The 10,271-nt window shown below is 40.8% G+C and overlaps 2 pseudogenes; one reads left to right on the forward strand and one right to left on the reverse strand.

Moving 5' to 3' along the window:
* Nucleotides 1-3,457: 3,457 nt before the first annotated feature.
* On the forward strand, nucleotides 3,458-4,527 carry LOC136492423 (uncharacterized; annotated as a pseudogene).
* Nucleotides 4,528-9,310: 4,783 nt separating this feature from the next.
* LOC136493325 (protein FAR1-RELATED SEQUENCE 5-like) lies at nucleotides 9,311-10,037 on the reverse strand (annotated as a pseudogene).
* Nucleotides 10,038-10,271: the final 234 nt, after the last annotated feature.

Raw genomic sequence — 10,271 nt, forward strand, 5'->3', positions numbered from 1 at the left:
AGATGCAAGGATTAGTCCAAATAGGTTTCATCAATTATCCAAAATCAAACTAGGGCTTTCATGGATTCTTTTGGGTCCTTAAGCACACACTTGATGAAGAAACCTTTGGTTAGGCTATCCCTCACAGCTTGTTTTTTATCATTGGAAGATTATGAATAGTAATTCATTGAAGGTTGGCTCTTTGGCTACCTACGATGTCGTTGGCATCCGCAAGAGTCAGGGTCTCAGTTTGTAGTTTCCTACTCTCTCTCTCTATGTTGGAGGGCAAGGTGTAGATCTATTGTCTCATGTGTTGATATTATCCTTTGCCTAGTTTAGTTACTACTTATCCCTGTTGCTATTTATATACATTACAGTTTGGTCCCTAAGCAAAGAGAAGAGTCAAATAATTTACCTTAATTGGATGAATCCTCATTATCTTTTATGGATCCACATGCGGATTGAACACTTGAAATTAGTCTCACCTATCTTTGGTCTACCTGGTGGAGATCGAGGGCCCTAATCATCATTTAGTTTTTGTCTATTATGATTATGATCTTCATCTTATTACTTCTAATAATCACCTGATATCATTATACATTCATGCTACCTCTCTCAAGAACAAACACTAGATCACTCCAGTCACTCATCGAATCACAATCTCAACTATGCAAGTGAGTGGAGGGATTTAATTTGGTTCTAATACATGGGGGTAACACCCCTAGACACTAGCAAGCAGCCCTCAACTGGCCAAACCCTACCAACTCGGTCCTTCATAGTTAAGCCTTGCCCCTTGATCTTCTCCATCTATCCACATGACACCATGTCATGGTCATATGAGTTCCTTCAACTCCACTAGTTGAGCACTTGCAACATACATAAGCCAACTCTCCACCATGGATATATGTATTGCTCACACTAGTGTATCTGTGGACTAAGCACTTGTTTATCTCACATGAAACACATTAGTCCACCTAAGGTTGTCACTTAATCACCAAAACCAAATAGGAACTTTTAGTTTGAGATCATATTCTGCCACCTTAGCTTGTATGTTTGATTGTTTCAAGTGCTATAATATGACTCATTCATGATATTGTGAACCCAAGTGTTTGGATTATGTTGATGAACTATACGTGTCAAATTCAACCTCAACAAGATAGCTCATGGTGTGTGAAGAATCTTAAAGAGGTTTCAAACTAAGTTTGAAGCTTATGCAAATCAACTAGTTCAAGCCAAAGAGAAGGAAAGCTCATAGAATCAATACTAGAAATTACAAGTAATCCTCAACTATAAGTGATAATTTCCATCAAAGAGTGATGTATTCCCAAGATTCAAATAATGTCTACCCCAACTTTCAAGTATATGTATCTCAAGTGGTGCCAGCTTTTATGAAAATTGATGATAAAGGGGGAGATTGGACACAGATAAAGGGAAGAAGAGATAAAGAGAGATGAAGGAGCAAGATTGAAGAAAAGAGAGTGATCAGAATTTGAAGAAGCACACAACTAGGGGGTCAAGCTCAAGAATACTTGGTTGTTGCATTTGTGTCGTGCAAAACATATGTTTGCTTGCATTTGTAGGGTAGTTCAATTTTCAAGTGATATCTTTGTTCGTGTGTTGATTGCTAGACATAGGTGAAAGGACCTAGTTGGCTAGATGGACTAAATAGCCTATAAAAATCAAGGTACTAAATATTTGTGGTAGCGGTTGCAATAGCTGTAGTGGACTAGATTTGGCAAGCTAGAACTTAGTAGCCGCTATTTGAGTTGGCAGGGCCGCTATAGTAGTCCGCATTTCTTCATAGCGTCCGCAATAGTGTGATATGTTATGCAGCAAATAAATAATCATAGCCCAATTAAGTATGCATATAATTTAAGTAACCATAAGACCGATAAGATTGTTACTTTTTGACAATAATAATAAATGATGATCCTATGAACTATTTATGGCTCTCATAATCTATTCTTTTGTAAGCTCTGATATATGATGACTTATACATAACGTGTGGAACACTATGTTTTTTCTTAATTTAAGTTTGTGAGACATCAATTCTTTGAGTACAGTTAAATGTCTACTAATACCCATTATTCATGATATATATGTTTGGAAATGCTTCCTAACGCTTGCTGATGCTTCCTGATGCCTACCCAAAATAGCTATTTTTGTTGATTTTATTCGTCCAAGGGAATTATGGTCATTTCGCACACTCACTTCCGACCCCACCCCCCCTAGACTCCAATCCCACATGGCCTCTCCATACTCCCCCACCCCATCCCATGCCGAACTCCCCAATCCCGCACGCACCTCACCCTAGCTGCCCTCGCACGGCGTCGCGCCGGTGGCCCTGCACCGCCGCCGCCCCCACCCCTAGTGCGAGGCTTGTGGTAGTCGCCTCCATCGCCACCGAACTCCCCAATCCTACACGCACCTCACCCTAGCTGCCCTCGCACGGCGTTGCACCGGCGGCCCTGCCCTGCCGCCGCCGCCGCCCCCAGCGTGAGGGGCGGTGGTCGCCTCTGTCGCTGCGTTCCTCGAGTCTGATGGGTTCCCACGCACCCTGGTCGCCGGCCTCGAGGTACCCACTCTCCTGTACGCTTTTGGTGTTGCCGTTTTGGTGCGCTGTCGCTGAGGCGCCGGATTGGGGAATTTCTTGTTTTTTTCATTTGTACTGAATCATCACATGTTATTTGCAGTTGTGTAATCCTTAATTTGTCTTGTGATTTGATATCTTCTATGAATTCATCTTCCATCACTAGTTATTGCCTAAGACTTATGGATGCCTTAAATATTCAAACCATCAAGTTGTACCAGTGCTTTCTGTGAATACACATGAATACATGAGCATGGAATGATCTGTGGTTTGCTTAGGTGTTTGTATTGTATATAAAAATGTGTTTAGACTCTGTAAATTGACCAAAAATTAGGTTAAATATATGAGTTCAATGACAAGTCATGTAAATTCCTATTGATAATATATTAAAAGAGAAGTCAATTATGGGTTGTCTTATGGATCCCATGGTGATAGCGGGGTCACTGTGAATTATGGGTCATCACTATCATCGATAACCTTTTTTTAAGGCAATGTAGTTCCTGTACCAATATGGTAGCAGTTGAATTACAAACGAGTTGGCAAAATATATTCTTCTTTAAGAATGTGGCAATATTTGAATGACGTGATATGGTTGTAATTTCAATCATTAGTGGTCAGCATGGTTACAAGATAGCACATTTGCTACTCTGGTTAAATTATCTCCATCTCTCCTGAGTATCTCATGTCCTGTAATATTCTTTGTCATCTGCGCTTTTACCATGTGGTTCAAGTTCTCTGTGCATGGTCATTTGTATGTCCTTTTCTACTAGATGAGCATTTATAATGTTTTTGAATTGCATAAAACAATGATTGACTATGGGCGGGTGCATGCAACCTTTTCATTAGTGGTCACTTTGTCATCACCTTAATTTGTGTGTGCACATAGCTATGGGTGGGTGTGTGCAACCTTTTCCAAAGAATTTTACAATGAGATCAGTTATGTTAATTGAGCATTTATTATATGTATGGGCATGTGCATGCAAAGTTTTGTTCAGTTGTATTGATTGGACCTATTTTGCAGTTTCAGTTGCTGAGCCTATAGGTGCTTTATTATTGTCAGAGGTATGCAATATGCTAGGTGTTCATGTTGTAGTAATATTCCTTTCTTGCTCCAGGCTTCAGGGGAACTGAATTTTATCCACTTTTTGTAGGGAATGTCAGGACAACAGAATAGTGGTGGTTCCACCTCCTGTCGCTCTGATGGAGGTGAATATGATATTGTACCTAAATCATACACATCAACGCCCCGCAACTTCCCAAGTCGTCGATCATTCCTGTCAAATCCAATACACCCTGTTTCATTTCCAGAACATGCACTAGAAGCACAAGAAACTCAAAGTCCTGTTGCCAGCGCAAGCTCCAGCAATCCTCTGTGCTCTGAATTCAAGGGAATAGGAGAGCTTCGCTTTCTAGGTCCCATGGACTATGGTAATGCTAGTCATGGGGAGTCAGGAAATTGGAGTGTGGCAAGTAGCATGGATCTTACTGATTTATCAGAACTGACCTGAAGCTGGACCACTACGTCCTAATAATGTAATGCAGAAAACAAGGTGTGACCTCTGTGAGAGGCTTCTGACAAAGAGATCACCTTGGGGTTCTCGTAGAATTGTACGCACTGGAGATTTACTAGTTGCTGGTGTTCTCCCATGCTCCCATGTCTACCATGCTGAGTGTTTAGAGTGGACCACTCCCAAGGGGTAGAAGCATGACCCTCCTTGCCCTGTGTGCGACAAGCTGGCTGGTAAAGATACCGAGCAGTGGTCGATTTATAGGTTAAAAATGGATTCCCAAGATTACGTTCACTAGGGGAAGGGCCTTCTCGAGTTTGGAGCTATGCTCATGCTGGAGATTGTGTTGCTGGGGTTGTCCAGATGCCAAGATCAAATAGCATTGCGCTATTGACTCGGAGTGGTCACAAGAGGCATGCATCTTCAAAGGGAGAGCCTAGCAAAGACTAGGCTGAAACATCAAAAAATACTTGCATGTAACTTCCTAATGCCCTCAGTAGGTTATATTCATGACCTCGCATTGTTATAGTTGCAAGGTTATGTATGCTTATGAATGTTTTCATGGCTTAATGGTCCTGGCTAGGAAATGACACAGATATGCTTGTGTAGCTGACTAAATTTGTCTCATATCAGTTATCAGGGTTGCCACTTGTGCATAAAGGCCTTAGGTCTACCGATTATTTTTATGGGCTAAATCTGTTCCAGATGAAATTGTATGTGCTGGAAATCACAGGTAAACTGGCCTCTATAACTGCTCATCCAGTTCTATGAAACTACCACAATTATCCCTACTACCCTATGGCCCTACTTTGTATGATTGTAACGTTGTTAATGTTGAGACGAGATTTGACACTGCAATGAGACATCGATAAGCAGAATCTGTTGGCTGTAACATTGAACTTGGTCGCTACTCTATATGATCTGTAAACCAAAACACAAAATGGATCATGCTAGAAAAGCAATTTTTCAGGTGCTTGTGAAACCTTTCCCCGGAGGTGTTAACATTGCTTTGGTTGGCTCTAAATGGAAGTTGCATCTGGATAGTTCAGTTTTTCGCTGCATGTTCACCTGCCTAATTCAGGAGTGCATGCAGGATGCCATTAGTACATTCAGTTACCAAGTCATCTAGTCAGAACATTCTAATTGCAGTCTTCGTGCTTGTTCAGAACCTATAATTCAGAGTACAGAAGGGCAGAGACATACGAATTCTTTCCACTAAAATTAGAAGTAAAATAGATAAAGGACAAGCCACTGCAATTTAGTTTTCAGAAAAAAAAATATCAGCTTGCAAAATCACAGTAACATGCATTCAGTTTTCAGAAAAGTAGCAGCTTGCAACACTAATAGACCAAGTGTCCAAATAAAAGACCAAGAACAAGTGCATTCAGTTTTCATAAAAGTAGCAGCTTGCAGCACTAATAGAACAAGTGTCCAATCGACCAAGAACAAGTGTCCAACTAAAAGACCAAACTCCAACTATCCAATAGCTAAGAAGCATGTTTGTTCATCGCATGAAACATGTCGTCTTGTTTAGCTTACTCATCAGCGCGTCGTTTCTTCATCATAGGAGACGTGTCATCTTATTCAGCTTCCTCATCAGCGTTGCCCGATAGACGGTCCTCCTCATAAGGCTGCCATGGATGGCCTTCATCATCAGGCTGCCATGGACGGTCGTCCTCATCATAAAATCCAACTCCATTCACTAGGTACAGATGACAAATCTTTGTCCTTTCATGAACAAGTGCATCCACCATTTTGTCTACATCTTCTTGTCTGTCAATCTTTACCAATGCAGTTGATGGCTCACTCCCAGTAGCAGGATTTAGGTAGTACAACTATGCGTCTCTTTTGTATCCAAAATAAGCTATCAAATGTTGTGACAGAATGTAATACTCAACAGTGGCTAGCTCTGTAATTGCAAACTCGGACAATTCTTCTTGATTACGTAGTACTTCTATAGATCCGAATAAATTTCCTTCACGGAGTGAATCTTAAAGCACGTTACCACATGCTGCATGTATAGATTAGACGAATAAGAATCATTTCAGATCAACGAGTAACCAAAATTATATGAAAAATTCATATACCGGGCCACACTCGTTATTAGTTATTACACACATATATCTCCATGGTATATAGATCATATATTCTACCTGAAAGTGCAAACATATGAGGCGTTCAGATGGTTATATATATAATATAAATTAAAAGAGTACCTCTACATTCATGTTGGCATGGACCTCCTCTCGTTGGATGAAGGACTCAATCAGGGTCTTCATCTTTAAGCGCTCATTCTCCAACGTTGCCAATTGTGCCCTTGCCTGCTCAATCATGGACTCAAAGTGTTGTCTCTCGTTCTTTATATTGGCATCATTTTCTTCATGGGCCATTTGTAAGAAACAAGAATAAGTGGCATGCTATATTCAAACCCTTTTAAAACTACATCCAGTAGACTAAAAAGTATGCTACATCAAAGTATGAAATCATGTTATGCTTGTACAAGTGCTTGTATTAATAATTATATAAGATTACAAGATTAACAAAGATTTGGGTACAGACCTAATAATAAGAAAAATCCAACTTCCAAAAGCTAAACAAAGAGAGGTACTCTACCAAACCAAGATAAAAGAAAAATGCTATTGTACCTATTAACATGAAAAAAACAGAAAATGGATAGTGATTAATGCTACTCTACCTATTAACCAAGATAAAAGAATAATGCAAAATAGTGAACACACTTAGACATTACCTTTTGTAAGGCGTCATTTGAGAGAGCACGCTCCTACTCTATCTTCTGGGCATAGGTGGCACGCTGATCAGTTAATGCTTGTTTAGTAGGGCAATCTGTTCTATCCGCACTCTTTTAGCCAATTCAGAATGCTTAGTCTCTACCGCTTTGTCTAGCTCGGCACGCTGAAGTGATATGTAGTTGTCATATTTACATCGTTGTTCTCTCCTCCTGATTTCAGCTTGGACACGTTTCAAGCTATATATCTAAATCTAGATCGTGCCGGTCCGCCTTCTGTTTGCTAACCATCTCCTCCCCCTCTTCCAGGGACCTCCGAACTCGTTGCATGTTGTTGCTATGATCCATGACACCTAGGGATTTAAAAACAAGAATAAGTGGCATGCTACATTCAAACCCTTTTAAAACTACATCTAGTAGACTAAAAAGTATTTGTCAAACTAAGAAGTGAGAATGGTGCACGGAGTGTCCATGTGTGCCTTTGTGGGCCTTGCGGGCCGGCCTGTGAAAGGAAAGGAGGTCGTGTTGCCACTAAGGATGCAAGTGGGGCGGCGGTGGGCAGCCCACCCCGTGTCCGCATCAACTGCAAATGTTATGTGAGCTGATGCGGCAGTAAAGAACATGTCAACTCACATGTTTCAAATTAGGGATATACTAGGCTGAGAAGAACTGCATTTGCAATTGAAAAATCTTATCGATTTCCATCAATAAAACCAACAATACCTACATAAGAGATACACGAATGGCAATTAATATTCATAGCCTGGAGGGTTGGACTGTCAATAAATGGAAGATATTAAATTCTGCACCCATTTTGAGGCTTCTCGAGCAACCAGACAAAGAATGAATCATCATGTGTCTCTAGGAAGCTTCAGTAATTTCAGCATTGCACTATAGTATTAAGACTAACATAGGGAGAGATGGTAAATAAGAAAGAAATGTCTGGATGAGAACAGAAATCCATCAGAAAAGCATACATGTACTTGACCAACTAGTGATAAATTCATGAGGGAAGAACTGAACTTGCATGATAAATTAAAAAAGAAAGCAGTGTAAACAGGAAAATAGAGTATTGCAATCATATACAGTGAAATAAGATGTTAGCAAACTTATACAAACAACTAAAACCTACTTATACCAAATACAAGAAGCTGGAATCCACTTAGTCATATATTAATGCAGTGACTGATCAGACCATAATCTACTAGGCTTGCGCCTGAGTAGCATAACAACACAAGCATCACTTTAAATGAGTTATGCACCAGCGTACCTATTATGCAGCAGCAAGCAGATCCTTAGGCAAATCATATATCTAGCACATCTTCAGGGAGCTTTGTTTCCTACAAATGAAGAGTAACATTAGCCATAACTAGACAATCCTCATAGACAGGCAGTTGTTAGCTTTGATGAACATTACTCTTAACTACCTTTTCTCTCATGGAGCATGTTCGCCGATTGTGACCCTCACCCTTACACAGGGTACATTTCACCTTAGATCTCTTCTTATTTGAAACTGACTTTAACTTTTTCTTCGGGGGCCCTCTGCCAGGAACATGCATGGGATCCAAGACATTTCTAGACTCTAGCAGAATCAACATCCAGGCCTTGCGGTAGCACCAGACCATACCTCTTATCTTCGTTCTCTCCTCCATTTGGTAGGATCATAGCAGCTTCCTCATACAGAACACGTTTCAAGCCACTCATATGCTTCAGGTGAATGAGATCCTACAAAGGATATAGTGTGACTGATATTGCGTAGCTCATGGTACCTCTGTAGGCTATCAGAATAGTCATACATGGTGCTCTTCCTTATAGGAGGAAATGCACTCTTGGCCCCCCTTGTCCACCTTTTCAAAACACAGCAGCCTGGAAGCTCACATTCTTTGCTATATCCCAATATAAAGATGTGTGAGCAGGGGGTTCCAAGGGACTGTAACTTAAGACAAGAACAAGAAATTCCCTTCAGATTGCCTTCATTAACACATATCTCACATTCCACATGGTATTCTCTATCTCCTTTATCCTCCCTGCCAACAATATACTTAATCGCATCATAGTCATCTAGAATCTCTCTCGCAAAACACTTTTTGGCTGCTTTTATGCTGAACTACATCGTGGCAAAAAATTCTTGGTGTGAACGATTTCGCAGCCTCTTTCTCAATAATTGAAGCATCTGGTTCTAAGCATGGCAAAGAATTCGATGCTTCAAAGTCCAGATTCGCTTCATTACTGCGCAATCATGAAAGGCAGTGGTCAAAGTGCTCAACCTAGCTCGAACAATGTCATTTTACGATCTAGATTTACCTGAAGCCTAGAGTTTAGGCTCTCACTCCGCTGGTTGCTCCTCAGTCCTAAATAGCACTTATCGGCATGGTACGCAGCACACCAGATTTCCCTCCTCTCATACATCTGATATAGCCACGACTCCCTCCTTATCTGTAAAGTTATGCTTATCCAAGAATTTCAGCCATTTCCTCTCAATCTCTTCTATGGAGCAACAATCATAAAGAAAATACCTGAAATCAGCCTTCACACCATCATCCTGAAGATTATGCACAATGTTCTGCTCAATATGCCATATGCATAGCCTATGCGATGAATTCGGCCACACCAGCCTGATTGCTCTCTACATAGCAAGGTCTCCATCAGTGATCACAGAAACCAGATGCTTCCGAACCATGGCATCAGAGAATGTGCTAAGAATCCACACATATGACTCAATTGTCTCCTAGGAAATAATTCCACATGCAAAAAGAACTGTGCTGCCATGGTGATTCACCCCAACAAAAGGAACAAGGGGCAGGTTGTACCGATTAGTTTTGTATGTGCTATCAAATGCGATGACATCACCAAATGCTGCATAATCAAGCCGACATTGACTATCACACCAGAGCAGTCCCTTGAGGTGCCCTTTCCCATCAGTTTTGTAGTCGAAGAAGAAATTAGGATCCCTATGTCTGCACTCTATTAGGTAACTGATGACTGTCTGAGCATCACCAGCAGCAACTATCTCCACCTTATTGCGATGGCTGAAATTATACAAGTCTCTTGTTGTAAATCCAACCTTATCATACCCACCGTACTGCATTTCCATAATATCCATTATCTGGTGTTTGCGGATCCCAGAAATCTGCATCGTCACAATATCAGCTTTTTGCTCATCGCTGATTCTTCTATGTGAACGCAGAAGACAAGCAAGGTCTTGTTCTGCCATTGGATGGTTGTGTTCATAGATGAAATCCTTCACATACCAATGCCCTATGTTCTGATCCAATGCAATCACAAATTTAGCAGGGCATCCAACATGAGTAATATTCCATGGCTTTCGCTTCTTAATCTCCCTCTTCAGCTCTTTCTCTTTGTGGAAACCTTCACAACTACAAACAAACTTCTGAAGGGTCCTCTCATTGTGGCTGTTGCCCTACTCATAATAGCTTTTTCTAACACT

This window comes from Miscanthus floridulus, chromosome 11, assembly GCF_019320115.1.
Source record: "Miscanthus floridulus cultivar M001 chromosome 11, ASM1932011v1, whole genome shotgun sequence".
NCBI classification, from domain to species: Eukaryota; Viridiplantae; Streptophyta; class Magnoliopsida; order Poales; family Poaceae; genus Miscanthus; species Miscanthus floridulus.